Source organism: Sylvia atricapilla, chromosome 23 (genome assembly GCF_009819655.1).
Source record: "Sylvia atricapilla isolate bSylAtr1 chromosome 23, bSylAtr1.pri, whole genome shotgun sequence".
Taxonomy (NCBI): domain Eukaryota; kingdom Metazoa; phylum Chordata; class Aves; order Passeriformes; family Sylviidae; genus Sylvia; species Sylvia atricapilla.
The window spans coordinates 435,701-448,345 of NC_089162.1; the positions used below are offsets into that span (position 1 = coordinate 435,701).

A 12,645-nucleotide genomic window follows, 5' to 3' on the forward strand; every position below is an offset into this window, starting at 1 on the left:
GAACATCCCCAGCTCTCCTAGCCTGTCAATTTTTTGCACTTTTCACTTTGTAATTTTCTTCCTTCCTCATGTGTGGATGTTTTTGCCTTCTCTCCACATTGGCCACAGTTGGGAGCGCTGTCTCTTCCCATCAGTGTTGCTCTCTCAGCAGCACGTGCTCCCATCTCAGCACTTCCCACCCCCTGGAGTCTGGTGGGAGTCACTGTGTGACGCCTTGCTGCTGTCTGTGACCTCCAGATGTGTCTCAGAGCTGTCAGGCTGTAATTCAGTGTCCTCACCTGTGACACAGGTTTCCTGGCATATCTCATTTGGTGTTGTTTTTTCTCCTGGTTGATTTGCAGTGAAGGGAATGTTCACCTGCTTGAGGCTGTTGATCTCATGGACACTGCTCAGTGTTTATTTTATCCTGCATCATGCTCCTCTCACTGCCAGTTAAATCACATTTTGAAACGTGTCTTCTTGCACAGCTTGGTGCCAGCAATGCCAAAACTGACTGGTCCAGTGGAGAAGGGATTTAGAGGAAGATAAACAGGGAAATCCCCATCTGGGATTGCTGTGACACAGTGACTTGGTGTGATGAAGGACAATCAAGCTGTCCTACTGAACCTATATTTAGAGTGGCTGGATTTGTGCTCAACATGTTGATTTGACCTCAGGGTCCCCTGAATACGGTGTAAAGAGTGGGGAGAAAAACCTCTCTTTCTTGTGTTTACTGTGTTGAGAGAATCAAATTTCCACTTCCAACCTCTGCCTTACCTCCAGTCAGGGGCAATATTTAGATGTAAATATGTGCAGGACCTTGTTCAGCAGTGACACTGTCCTCTGTTTAATCAGCATATCTTCAGTATTCTGCCTTTTCCCTGATCATTTGAAGCCTGAAATTTCTTCCGTCACTCTATTCCTTCACTTGGCATTTTTAGCAGCCTCTGCTTCAGCCTTATTCAGATTGTTCTCTCCATGGGATGTGGCTGTCTCAGAGTGCCACAGTACATCTAATTTTTGGTTCGTGGTTGTTGAAGATGCAGATTTTAGGTTTTGTTTCTGCTTGAAGCCCCAGCCCCCAGGGAATGGAGGATGCAGGGCTGGAGAAGTTGTTCCCTCCATTGGTTCCCCTGGTTGCTGCTGGAGCCCTGACAGGCACCAGGCTTTGTCACCACACATGAATTTCATCTTCTGCCAGGTGAGCAAAGACTGAGACAAGGGACAGTGTGGAGAGCTGGGGGAGTCCTGGCACTTGTCTCCTGAGCTTTGCCTTGGTACATGCTCTTATTAAGAAAGAGTCAGTTTATGCATTTACAGCTACGTGAGCACATTGTCTCTACTCTTCTTCTCCACTTTTATCCATAGTAATTTTCAAAGGGCTTGTTAATAATTGATATAAGTGCTTTGTTTCCAGAGCTTTTTCTTAAAAATAAATAAACTGAAGGTCTTTCTACATGTGTGGAGGTTGAATGTCTTTCTATACTGTAAATATAAGGTGACAGAAACTCTTTATTTTTAATGTTTCTCTCATTGCCAGTTCATTCTGGGCACCTAAGTAGCTTCAGTCCTTTGTTTGCTGCAACTTCTTTTGTCTTCTTCAGTTTATTATTTATACCTTCACCTGCTTTTTTAACACTACTTGTTTTGTTTGTGGTTTAGCAGGAGGACAAGTGATTCTGTGTTGGAGACCTGGTTTGTTTGGGGGAAATCCCAGAATTGTGAAATGGTTTGGTTTGGCAGAGACTTTAAAGCTCATCCCCCCTGTTCCACCCCCCTGCCATGGGCAGGGACACCTTCCACTATCCCAGGTTGCTCCAAGCCCCATCCAACCTGGCACTGGACACTTCCAGGGATGAGACATCTGTTCCTTGGTATTTCTGGTGCAGTTCTGTGTTGCAGATGTGGTCCAGGCTGAAGGAGAGGCAGCTCTGTGGATAGAGTTCCCAGGAGCTGGGTAATGAGGCAGCTGCCTGTGTGCTCCTCAAGCATTGCTATATTTTGTATTCCCCCCCGACTCATGCTCTGTATTTTTAGAATTTGGGTGTATTAGACACAGTTTTCTGGCTTTCTCAACCCCAAATTCCCACTGTGCTGCACCTGCTGGGTAACCTTCACACATCCTGGGACTTCTGGCTCTGTTCCACTTGAGAAAATGCAGTTGATGATATTGACTTTCTTCATAGAACACTTTTGAGTTCTGGGGCTGCAAGGCCTTGTGTGAGCCAAGGAAAATTGCAGTTTATGGATTTTCTTACGTTTCTCCAAGACAGTAATGTTATTTTAAAGGAAAGGGTTATCTTTTCCTTGCCAGGCCCTGCTGAGTGCTCTATTTCTGAGTTACAAGAAATGAAGTTGTGAAAGAGTCTTTATATAATGTTTCTCACATGAGCCTACAAAACAGCTGTCTTCAGCCTGCATTAACTTCAGCATAAATGGATGTTTGTGCTTAATATTACATTAACCACATGTTACTGACCTCCTGAGTTACTCCCTTCACCTCTTGACGAGTTCAGGGAGTTGCACTGTTTGCACTGAACCAATGGCTCTCTCCCCATCAGGCTGCTCTGCTTACAGACCGTCTGTTCCTGCTGCCTTTGTCTTCCACTTCTCTCAATTTTGTGAGGAAGCAGGATTAAAATGCTGAGATAAATACAAAAACCTTCATTTTGCACCCATTGCAAATGTGCTGACAAAAAAAAGGTGCTACCTGAAGCTGCATTCACCTGACACTGGAGATCAGGGGAATACTCTCAAAAAAGGACATGGAGCTGCTGGAGCAAGTCCAGAGGAGAGCATGGAGATGGTCCCAGGGCTGGAGCCCCTCTGCTCTGGAGCCAGGCTGGGAGAGCTGGGGGTGCTCACCTGGAGAGGAGAAGCTCCAGGGAGAGCTCAGAGCCCTGCCAGGGCCTAAAGGGGCTCCAGGAGAGCTGCAGAGGGACTGGGGACAAGGGCTGGAGGGACAGGACACAGGGAATGGCTCCCACTGCCAGAGGGCAGGGATGGATGGGATATTGGGCAGGGTGGGCAGGCCCTGGCACAGGGTGCCCAGAGCAGCTGTGGCTGCCCCTGGATCCCTGGCAGTGTCCAAGACCAGGCTGGACAGGGCTTGGAGCAGCCTGAAACAGTGGGAGGTGTCCCTGCCCATGGCAGGGGGTGGGAGGAGATGGGCTTTAAAATCCCTTCCAACTCAAGCCTTTCTGTGATTCTCTACAAGCTTCTGAAGAATCACTTTTCCTGCACTTTTCCAATTCCCTCAGCTTTGGAAACCTTCAGAATCTCTAATCCCATGGAAGGTTTATTTCCCCCCCAGCGCACCTCTGGCTGGGATCTCATGGGATCTGGGAGTTCTGTTGGCTGTAACAGGGCCATGAGGTGACAGCTGGAGTCAGGTGGTACTTGTGTAGAACCAGGGGGCCTACAAAAGGGGAACCACTAAATTACAGAAAAAAACCTCTCCTGAATCTGTGAATTTGACAAGTGCACAAGAAGGCAGCAGCTGTAGTTGGTACCCATCATAATTTTAGGCTTATGCTGATGAAATTTTCTTAGAAGAAAGGCAAGCCTGTAAATGCTTTAGAAAGGCACAGTGTTAGAGGCTGTCCTGTGAAGTCCTGGAGTAATCTTAGTGCTAAGGTCAGAGGGATTCTGAAATGTGTATTTTCAGCATTTAATGCCAGATAGGGAAAGTGTCATGGCTTGTGAAGGTAATAAAGGCTTTTTAATGAGACCTCAATATATCACAGTTAAATCTGGGACATGAGTGAGGGGAAAACTATTTTTAAATGCAATTATGAGTGTGTGCAGAGATTAGTTCTTTGTAAGGGTTTATAGAAAGATTTTTATGTCCTTAATGTTTGTTTCTCATTCTTTGTACAGCACTTGGCCTGTGCTGCCCCAGGTCTTGAGTGGAGCTTCTGCAAGAATAGATGCCAAAAATAGAATACAAGGGGCTTCTTTTTTAATTAGTGTTGGTTCATTAGTTGGTTTTTAGTTCACAAAACATCAGGCCTGTTTCTGATGCAGGTTAACATGAATACTTCCAGGAGTTGTGGAAAAATCTGAATAGAAAGGGAATGTGGTGAATCCATTTGCTTGGCTCTGTAAGCTGTAGTGATTTCCAGATAGTGGTTTACTGAAATGACCTAATTGTAGCTTCTGAGATATGTAGATATAATACCCTTAAACATGTTAAAATTGATATTTTGAATTTTTTCCCTGTGTCCCTTCATGCTTTGTATGCACTTGAACCAAGACCAAGATTTTATGGTTGAGAATGTGGTTGGGAGCTCTGAAGTCACTGACAGAATTTTGTCAGGCTGATCCTGTTCTCAGATGGGTTCCACATCATGGAAGAAATTTCTTGGAGAAAAATGTGCTTTTGAACTCTTACTGCCCAGCTGCAAGTTCTTTTTAATAAAAAGTCTAAAGTTTTAAGCTCTCAAGTGCAAGGGGAAGTTTTAGGAGATACAAAGCTGAAATTGTGGTTTTTTCCTGCTATTTTTTAAAGGGCTTGGATAATTCAGTAGAAATGGACTTAAAAATCATGGAATCTCCTGAGCTGGAAGGGACCCACAAGTCATTGAGTCCATCCCCTGGCCCTGAATAGGAGGGCCAAGGATCCCAGGAATCCCACCCTGTGCTGACGGTGTTGTCCCAATTCTCCATGAGCTCTGACAACTCTGACAGGCTCTCATGGTTCTCCATCTAAATGCTCCAGCATTTGGCTTCTGGCTCTAAGTCTGAGGGATCACTGCCTTAAATGCTATGGAAAATGTTACCTGTAGGTTTGGATGTTGGTTTTGTGCTGCTGAAGGTCCTCAAGCTCTTGACTTGCCTGGATTAGTGAGTCAGAGCTGTGTTCATCTTGCAGGAACTGCAGTGTGTCGTCTGTGTTCCAGCCCTGGGCAGCATTTTCCTGTTGCAGGCTGGGCAATAAGGATAACGGAGGGAAGGGTGGGATAGAAGTGGGAGTCCAGGAAGTGTGGACAGCACAGGCACTGAGCTGGCACAGATCTTTTGGGACAGGCCAGCTCACCAGGCACACATCAGGTACAGTAATATTTTGTCAAAGCAGTTCTGGTCTGGCATTGCAACAGTAACCTGTATTTCCTTTTCAGTCCACATAACTTGCTTTTTCTTGTTATTGCTGCATGAATCTAGCATTATTTTCCCTTGTTAAGCTTTTGGCAAGGCTTTCTGTTGCTGTGTGAAGTTCTTTCTCTGCCTCTTGGTGAGAGGGGCCTTTTCATTTCACAGGCTGGCTCCCAGCACAAGCTTGTCCCTGAGAATCTTCAGAAACTGGGGCAATCACTTAATTGGCACATTGGCTTCCATTTGTGTTTGCCAATTAAATAAGTTCAATTAGTCCAGAATGGATACTATATTTTTGGCAGGAAGTATTAATTCATAGCAATCATTTAGTTTGCATAGGCAAGAGCAGCAGTAGTTTCTGGTTACATTTACAGCCTTTCCAGTGTGTGCACTCTGGCACTGCAGTGGTGAGCCAGAAGATCCAAATTATGTTTTGTGAAAATCTGTTTCCCTACAGCAAAGTGAAGGAATGATTTAGAATTTGCTAAGGCTGGATCAGTGCATTTTGTTGTGCACCACCATCACCAATTTTAATGCACCCTGTTTGCAATTTTTTTTCCTAATTCTGGCTCAACCAAGCTGCTCTTGCTGGTGGTGCTGTTCCTGTGATGCTGTTGTTGCTACTCCATCTTATTCCCTGCCCTGAGTTCTGAAGTAAGAATTACACTGACCCTCCAGCTCTTGCCCTCCCACCCTGTTCCAAAGCTGATCTCTTTCTACGTCTGTTTTGTTGTCAGATTATAGGAAATGCCACAGTTGCTTGCAATGTACTTATTTGGGAGATAAAACTGAAAATTTGTCAATCACTTTTCCCTGGTACCAGCTGCTTTAAAATAAGGAGGAATATTTAGGAAAGGAAAGAAGTCTCTTATTTAATAAGTGGTTTGATAAATGGTTGGGTTTTTTCTTTCTTTCTTTCTTTCTTTGTTTTTTAAATCAGTGTCCATATCTTTTTAGTTACCATAATGCAGGAAAAGATGGAACAGTTTTTGAAGGTTATCAGCAGTCTGCTCATCCATCCCCTTTCATCATCCCCTTCCATCCCTTTCATCCCCCAGTTTAAGCCCGAGACAAACAAATCACGTCAGAATTGATCTTTCTGAACATTGCAGACATTAATTTTTTTTTGTTTTGCCATGATTCAGCCTTCTTAATTATAAAATGATGAATTATTTCATGAGCATGTTGGTAACCATTAGCCTGACTTTTTTATTTAAATCATTCCCTACATTTCTGCTTTGCTGCACAGTATTGGTCACTGCTGTGTTGGTGGAAGGCCGCACGATGTTTGTTGGGATTTGATTACCTACCATGGTTTGCCAGGGCATAGATTATTCATGGGATCATGGATGGTTTGGGTTGGAAGGGATTTTGAAGCCCATCTCCTCCCACCCCTGCCATGGGCAGGGACACCTCCCACTATCCCAGGCTGCTCCAAGCCCCAATGTCCAGCCTGGCCTTGGGCACTCCAGGGATCCAGGGGCAGCCACAGCTGCTCTGGGCACCCTGTGCCAGGGCCTGCCCACCCTGCCAGGGAACAATTCCTGCCCAATCTCCCATCCAGCCCTGCCCTCTGGCAGTGGGAAGCCATTCCCTGTGTCCTGTCCCTCCAGCCCTTGTCCCCAGTCCCTCTCCAGCTCTCCTGGAGCCCCTTTAGGCCCTGGCAGGGCTCTGAGCTCTCCCTGGAGCTTCTCCTCTCCAGGTGAGCACCTCTCCAGGTGAGCCAGCTCTCCCAGCCTAGCTCCAGGGCAGAGGGGCTCCAGCCCTGGAGCATCCCCGTGGTCATTATCCACCTTCCCAGGTCTTGTAGCACCAAGTGTCCTGGTCTGACCTCATCTGAGTGACACTAGGTAATTTCTGGAGAGCAGTGTGCCTCCTGTTTCCAGCACGTGTCACCTTTCCTGGTGGCACGTAGGAGTGAGGAGTTTGTGGAGCCTGGTGTGTGATCCCAGGCCGAGCTTTCCCCGTACCCTTGGACAGAGCTGATGAAGTGACTCTTTTGTTGTGTTGATCAGAAGTTTATGGACAGTGTATGGTATAAAGTGCATGCTACAGGCAGACACATTCCTCACATTGCTGTGTTATCACAAGGCTTTGGGCAGGGAGTGCAGTGGATCCCAGTTTTGTGCTCATGCCATTGGAAACAGCTCTTTTCTATAAACAAAAGCTGAGCCCAGGTTGGCTTAACACACAGAAATATAAATTCCTGTTGATTGTACTGACTCAGATGCTGGGGTTTAATGTCAGGCTGCTGTTTTTTTCCAGCTTCCCCATCTTGCTGCTGCTGTGCTGGGACAACTCCTGCGTTGCTAATCCGATTTATACCTATAACATAACATCACATTGTTATTTGCATAATCACTGGCTGTGGCCAGGGGACTTACCAGAGTGGGATTTGGTTGTTTGAGCCTGAATCCAGCTCTTTTGGGTTTTATGTGGTGAGAAATTGCTTTCTACCATAACAACCCAAAGCTCCAATTGTTCTTTTATATACAAGCCATGATTAGGACCCCTCCTCTCTCTGTGCATCAAACAGTAGCTGGGATCTTTGGGATATTTTTTTTTTTTTTACCAACAAGAAACTGGAATCAAAAGTATTGTTCTTGTTGGATGTTCTATTTTCTGTGGCTTTTCTCTACAATTTATTTTGTAGGTTGTACAGAAGTAGGACTCTAACCCTGGCTGCCTTTCCCACGCATATTATATGTGGGATTTTTGTTCTTAAAGAAAGTACATTCCTGAGCCACTCTGCCATTGTGTGAGGCTGTGTACTGTACCCTCAGCTCCTGGGCCCAGGGCTTTGGGAATGGTAATCAGGCTTCGCTATAGTAATGGCAGCTCCAAACTTAGGGCTGTCAGGGGGTTATCATGCTAATGCTGCCCTCAGTAGCTGATCATTCACTTGTGCTTGGTTGCATTCCTTTTAGCCTTAAAACTATGGATTCTGTGAAGGAAGACATCAGTGTGAGACTGTTTTGCTGAAAACCACCAGCACCCCTTGGGTGCACTGGATTCATGTGCAGAGAATCAGCAAAAATCTGTGTCTCTAAATTTAAAGGCTCACTTGGGAAATGTTACCATGGCACAAAGCCATGCTGCTGTGCAGAGGTGAGTTTTGGTCACAGTGACAGTGGCTGTGCCAAAGGAGGTGCTCAGAGCTGCCAAGCTGCTTGTTCCATGTCTTGGATTCCACTCCAGTGGTTTTACATGGGAGCTGGAGAAGGTTTTATCCACATATCCATGAGCTGCAGATCTTTATTTGAAAACACAGTAGACACATAGTTAAGAATTAGTTCTTTGTTCATTCCAGGCTGATCCTTTAAACTATGGTAGATGGGTGCCCTGGACTAACTGCTCTGGGATGCTCAGTCTCCAGAATGAGCCCTTTCCCTGGGTTTGCCAGCTCATGGCAATGCTTTAAAGTGTTGGGGTTTTTTTGTTTTGCTTTTTCTTATTTCTTCCCCTCCCCTCCCCTTTTTAGTGGAGATACTGGGAGTATAAAACCCACGTTCTGTGTGGTCCTTTAAAAAAAAGAGAATAATTCACTTCTTGCATGCCATGAAGTAAGCACTGGTTGGAGCAATTCAGAATTGGGAATGTGGAAAATGGAATTACAAGTTCTAAACTCACAAAATGATAGACATTCAAATGTCTATTGAATGCAGACTTCTTAGACATGGGATTAAGACTGTGCATAGCCAATGTTCAAAGTTTTCTTACTGTAAGCACTTGTCATTTTTTCATTCCTTTTCTCTATCCCATTATCTCAGTTGCCATGAGATTTTAAAGGCATCTCTGGCTGGGTGAGTCTTTCTCTGCATTCCACAAAAAGGTCAGTACTACCTCTAATTCCTTAGGCCATCCTGGCCTTGAGCTCTGCACCTAAAGCACCCCTCCAGCCAGAAAGGATGTTTGCACTAAAGAAGAAGCTAAGTGATTACTTCAATTAAAAAAATTAAATTAAAAAGTTCCAGTATTTCTCACTCTGGAAAATATCCTTATGCTGGGTGTTACTGAATGTGTCCATGCTGCGCTCTGCTGATGAGAACATGAACAGCACAGGATTAATCCTTAAAATCACAGAATCACAGGATGGTTTGTGTTGGAAAGGATCTTAAAGCCCATCAGGTTCCACCTCCTGCCATAGACAGGAACATCTTCCAGTATCCCAGGTTGTTCCAAGCCCTGTCCAGCCTGGCCTTAGACACTTCCAGGGATGGGGAGACCACAGCCTTCCATGTCAATTAAGGAGTGTAGAATTAGAGGGGGATATTTAATGTTATTTTTAACTTCTTTGGTAAAGCTGCTCTAGTATGACAAGCACGTATTTTTGTTCAAGATGGCATTGTCAGGCCTGGGTATCTGTACTGGATGTTGCTGCTTTATTTTAGATGTGTACAAATATCTTAAGCAGCTCTGAGAAATGTAGCTGCGATGTGCTAACGTGACAGAGTCACGTATATATGAAATGTATGAGAATACTGTAGGAAAATACTTAAGAAATTGATTTTATTCCACTAACTGAATCCATAGAAAGTGGTAACATGAAGAATTTGGCAAATATTTGCATTTCCATCATATTGCCCCTGTACCTCTGACACTTTAAGGGGAATGTTGTCTTTTCATCCATTCCCATGTATTTCTGCTGTTCAAAACACTGACCTAGTTGTAGCCTTGCTGTGGGCAGTACATCTTAATCCTTTTAGGGATAAATATTGTGGAATGAGGGTCCTTCCTTCAGAATTACTTGGAGCAGCTCTGACATGGTGACTTTCCATTTAGTGGAGCATTCTTCCTTTCCTTTGTTAATTTATTTCTTGTGGAGAACTAGGGTAGTTGTCACAACATCTGAAGGAAGAGCAGAGAGAACTTTGTCTCCCTGGATTGTGTTAAAGGCTGCAGCTTCAAAGCTGAGATGGACCAAACTTCTTCCCTCATTGTGCTCCAGGTGAGTTCCTGGGCAGTAAATTCTTGAGAGCAGGTGTTGATGGAGCCATCACCTTCCACCTCACAGGGAGCAAGGATTTTTGTGGGACACTTCTTTTTTAGTGCTGCAGAGCAAACTCTCTGATGGAATGGATGCTGAGCCAGCTCTGTGTAGTGAGTTGCTACCCAAAATTTGGGGTAGCTATTGATGTCCTTGTACATGAGCACCAACTTCAGACCTCTTCATTCCTTCTCCTGCCAAGTGAAGAAATTACTGCTCCCTGCAGGGTAATGACTTCTCCTGAAACATTCCTGTTCCCTGCTGTTCTCCAGCAAAGAAGTAACACTGAAGCAAAGCTTTAGTGTTTTTGAGAGCTCTAAAGGGGGGTTAGGGTTTTTTCCTCTCTTTGTATTTTTTTCCTTCCAAGAAAATTGAGGGGAAATGAAGAGGATGTAAAGGGAGGACTGTCATGGAAACCAAGCAGCATTTGGAATCAGCTCTGCTGTTTTTAGAAACAAGGCCATGTGCTGACAGAATCCAGAGCAATCTGGTCCCTCAAAACTGGTTTTGGTGAGAGACTGACTGTAGAAATTGAATAAATGTTAGTGCCTGTCTAATTGTTATTCTTGCTTTATGATAATCTTGGATTAAATTCCTACCTTCAGAAATCTCACCTGGATTCAGCCACCTGCTGAGGGGTATCTGTGGTGCCTCCTCTGGGGTCTTTCTGTAGTCCTGTGGAAAACCAGCCATGGGATTACTGGTGAGATTTCAGGGTTTCTTGTGCATCTCAGAGTAAGTCAGAGGCAGCAGGAGAAGGGTTGTGGGTTCTGCATTGGTTCAATATTCTCTCTCCTGTCGAGGATACCAAGGTGGAAACTTCATCACGTCGTGTTCAGTGGACTGTTGTGTTGAGTTTTACACATATCTTCAGGTTTGTTACGTCTCTGCATGTGAGGAAGACAGGTTGACATGTTTTCTGATAAATGCAAAGAGGCTTTCTAGGAGAAAATCCTTTCATATTATGCCATGGAATCGTTAGATATAAATTATTTATGACTAAGGCTTTGTGTGCTAGAGAGCACAAAGCTGAAGTTTTCTAAATCATGTCTATAAATAAAAAGAATAGAAATTTCAAATGCTTAAAGCTAAAAAGAGCCCGATTTGTGAGAGCTCTCAGATTCCGCTCTCGGATTCCCAGGGAGATTAGGAGCAGCACTTGAACGTGTCCAGGGAAGAGAACGGAGCTGGGGAAGGATCTGGAGTCCCAGGAGCAGCTGAGGGAGCTGGAAAGGGGCTCAGCCTGGAGAAAAGGAGGCTCAGGGGGGACCTGGTGGCTCTGCACAAACCCCTGCCAGGACGGGACAGCCGGGGGGTTTGGGATCTGCTCCAGGGCACAGGGACAGGAGGAGAGGGAACAGCCTCAGGCTGGGCCAGGGGAGGCTCAGGGTGGATAGTGGAGAAAATTTCTTCCTGGAAAGCCCTGACACATCTGCCCAGGTCAGGGGTGGAGTCACTGTCCCTGGAAGTATTAAAAATACGTGTGGATGTGGAGCCTTGGGACACGGTTCAGTGGTGAGCACAGTGGTGGCAGCGAGTTACGGTCCTGATCTTAAAGGCATTTCCCACCCTTAACAATTCTGTGATCCTATGATCCGTGAGAGGATTGGACAGGCAGACAGACTTTCTTCCTCTTCCCTAGAGGAAGGGTTTAATGAGATCTTCCTGCCCAGCAATTCCTGCAAGGTATCTGTGACAAAATACTGACTTTCTGCAATATGATTTCGACTACTACTGATACAAGTGCAGCTTTTAGAAGGAGAATTCCTTGGTTCAGGGCAAGCTGGCGAGGTGGTGCTGCCTCAGAGCCTTCCCTGCAGAGCTAAGAGACAGAGATTCCTGATAAATAAATTCTCCGACTTCTGGGTTGAGCTCTAATTTGTTTACCAAGTTTTGGACCAGAGCAGATTGATACAGCAGTGACATTCAGTTGTGAAAATGGGACTAAACATTTTGCATAAACAGATTTGGTCTGCAATTACTAGGTTTCCACAGCACAGCAATGCATAGAGAACAGGGAGGTGAGAAGCCACTGATGATGCCTGGTAGCTAATTTTCAGATTTAAATAATCCAACTATTTCAAAATTATTTTAAAAATTAAATTACTGTGACACAGAGCACAAAATATGACATATCTCATTTGGAGGGTTTTGTTTGTGTTTTGAGGAGAGAGTGACCTGCATGCTATATGCCAAGTTTTGCACCAAAACAGGTACAAAATAGGGTATAAAATCTATTTTATGTAGCTGTATATCTTTGGCGTGAATGGAAAGGAGTTGTGGTTATTTAGGAGTGATACAGTTTCTAAAACTGCAGTAAGTTTCTTTTTTGGTATCTGTCTCTTCACCAAGTTTTTTTCTCATGTTGGTCTTGGACAACTTATTAAGGATTTGAGCTTGCACAAGTTCTGTGCCTTTACCTTTCTGTGCTTTTGCCTCAACTGTGAGCCTTGGAGATCGTTGTTCTACAGCAGTCCATGGAGCTCAGCTCTAATTGGAAAAGCCCCTGGAGTTAATTACTGCCTTTCATCTCATTGTCACCCAGGTAACTGGATGTGGGATTTGGGAGAGGCAGAAATCCAGCT

General features: G+C 44.8%; 1 protein-coding gene across 1 annotated transcript in view; it reads left to right on the forward strand.

The window, feature by feature from the left end:
• Window positions 1-12,645, forward strand: part of ARHGAP32 (Rho GTPase activating protein 32) — a 242,527-nt gene that overhangs the window by 95,486 nt on the left and 134,396 nt on the right. The window lies entirely within an intron of this gene.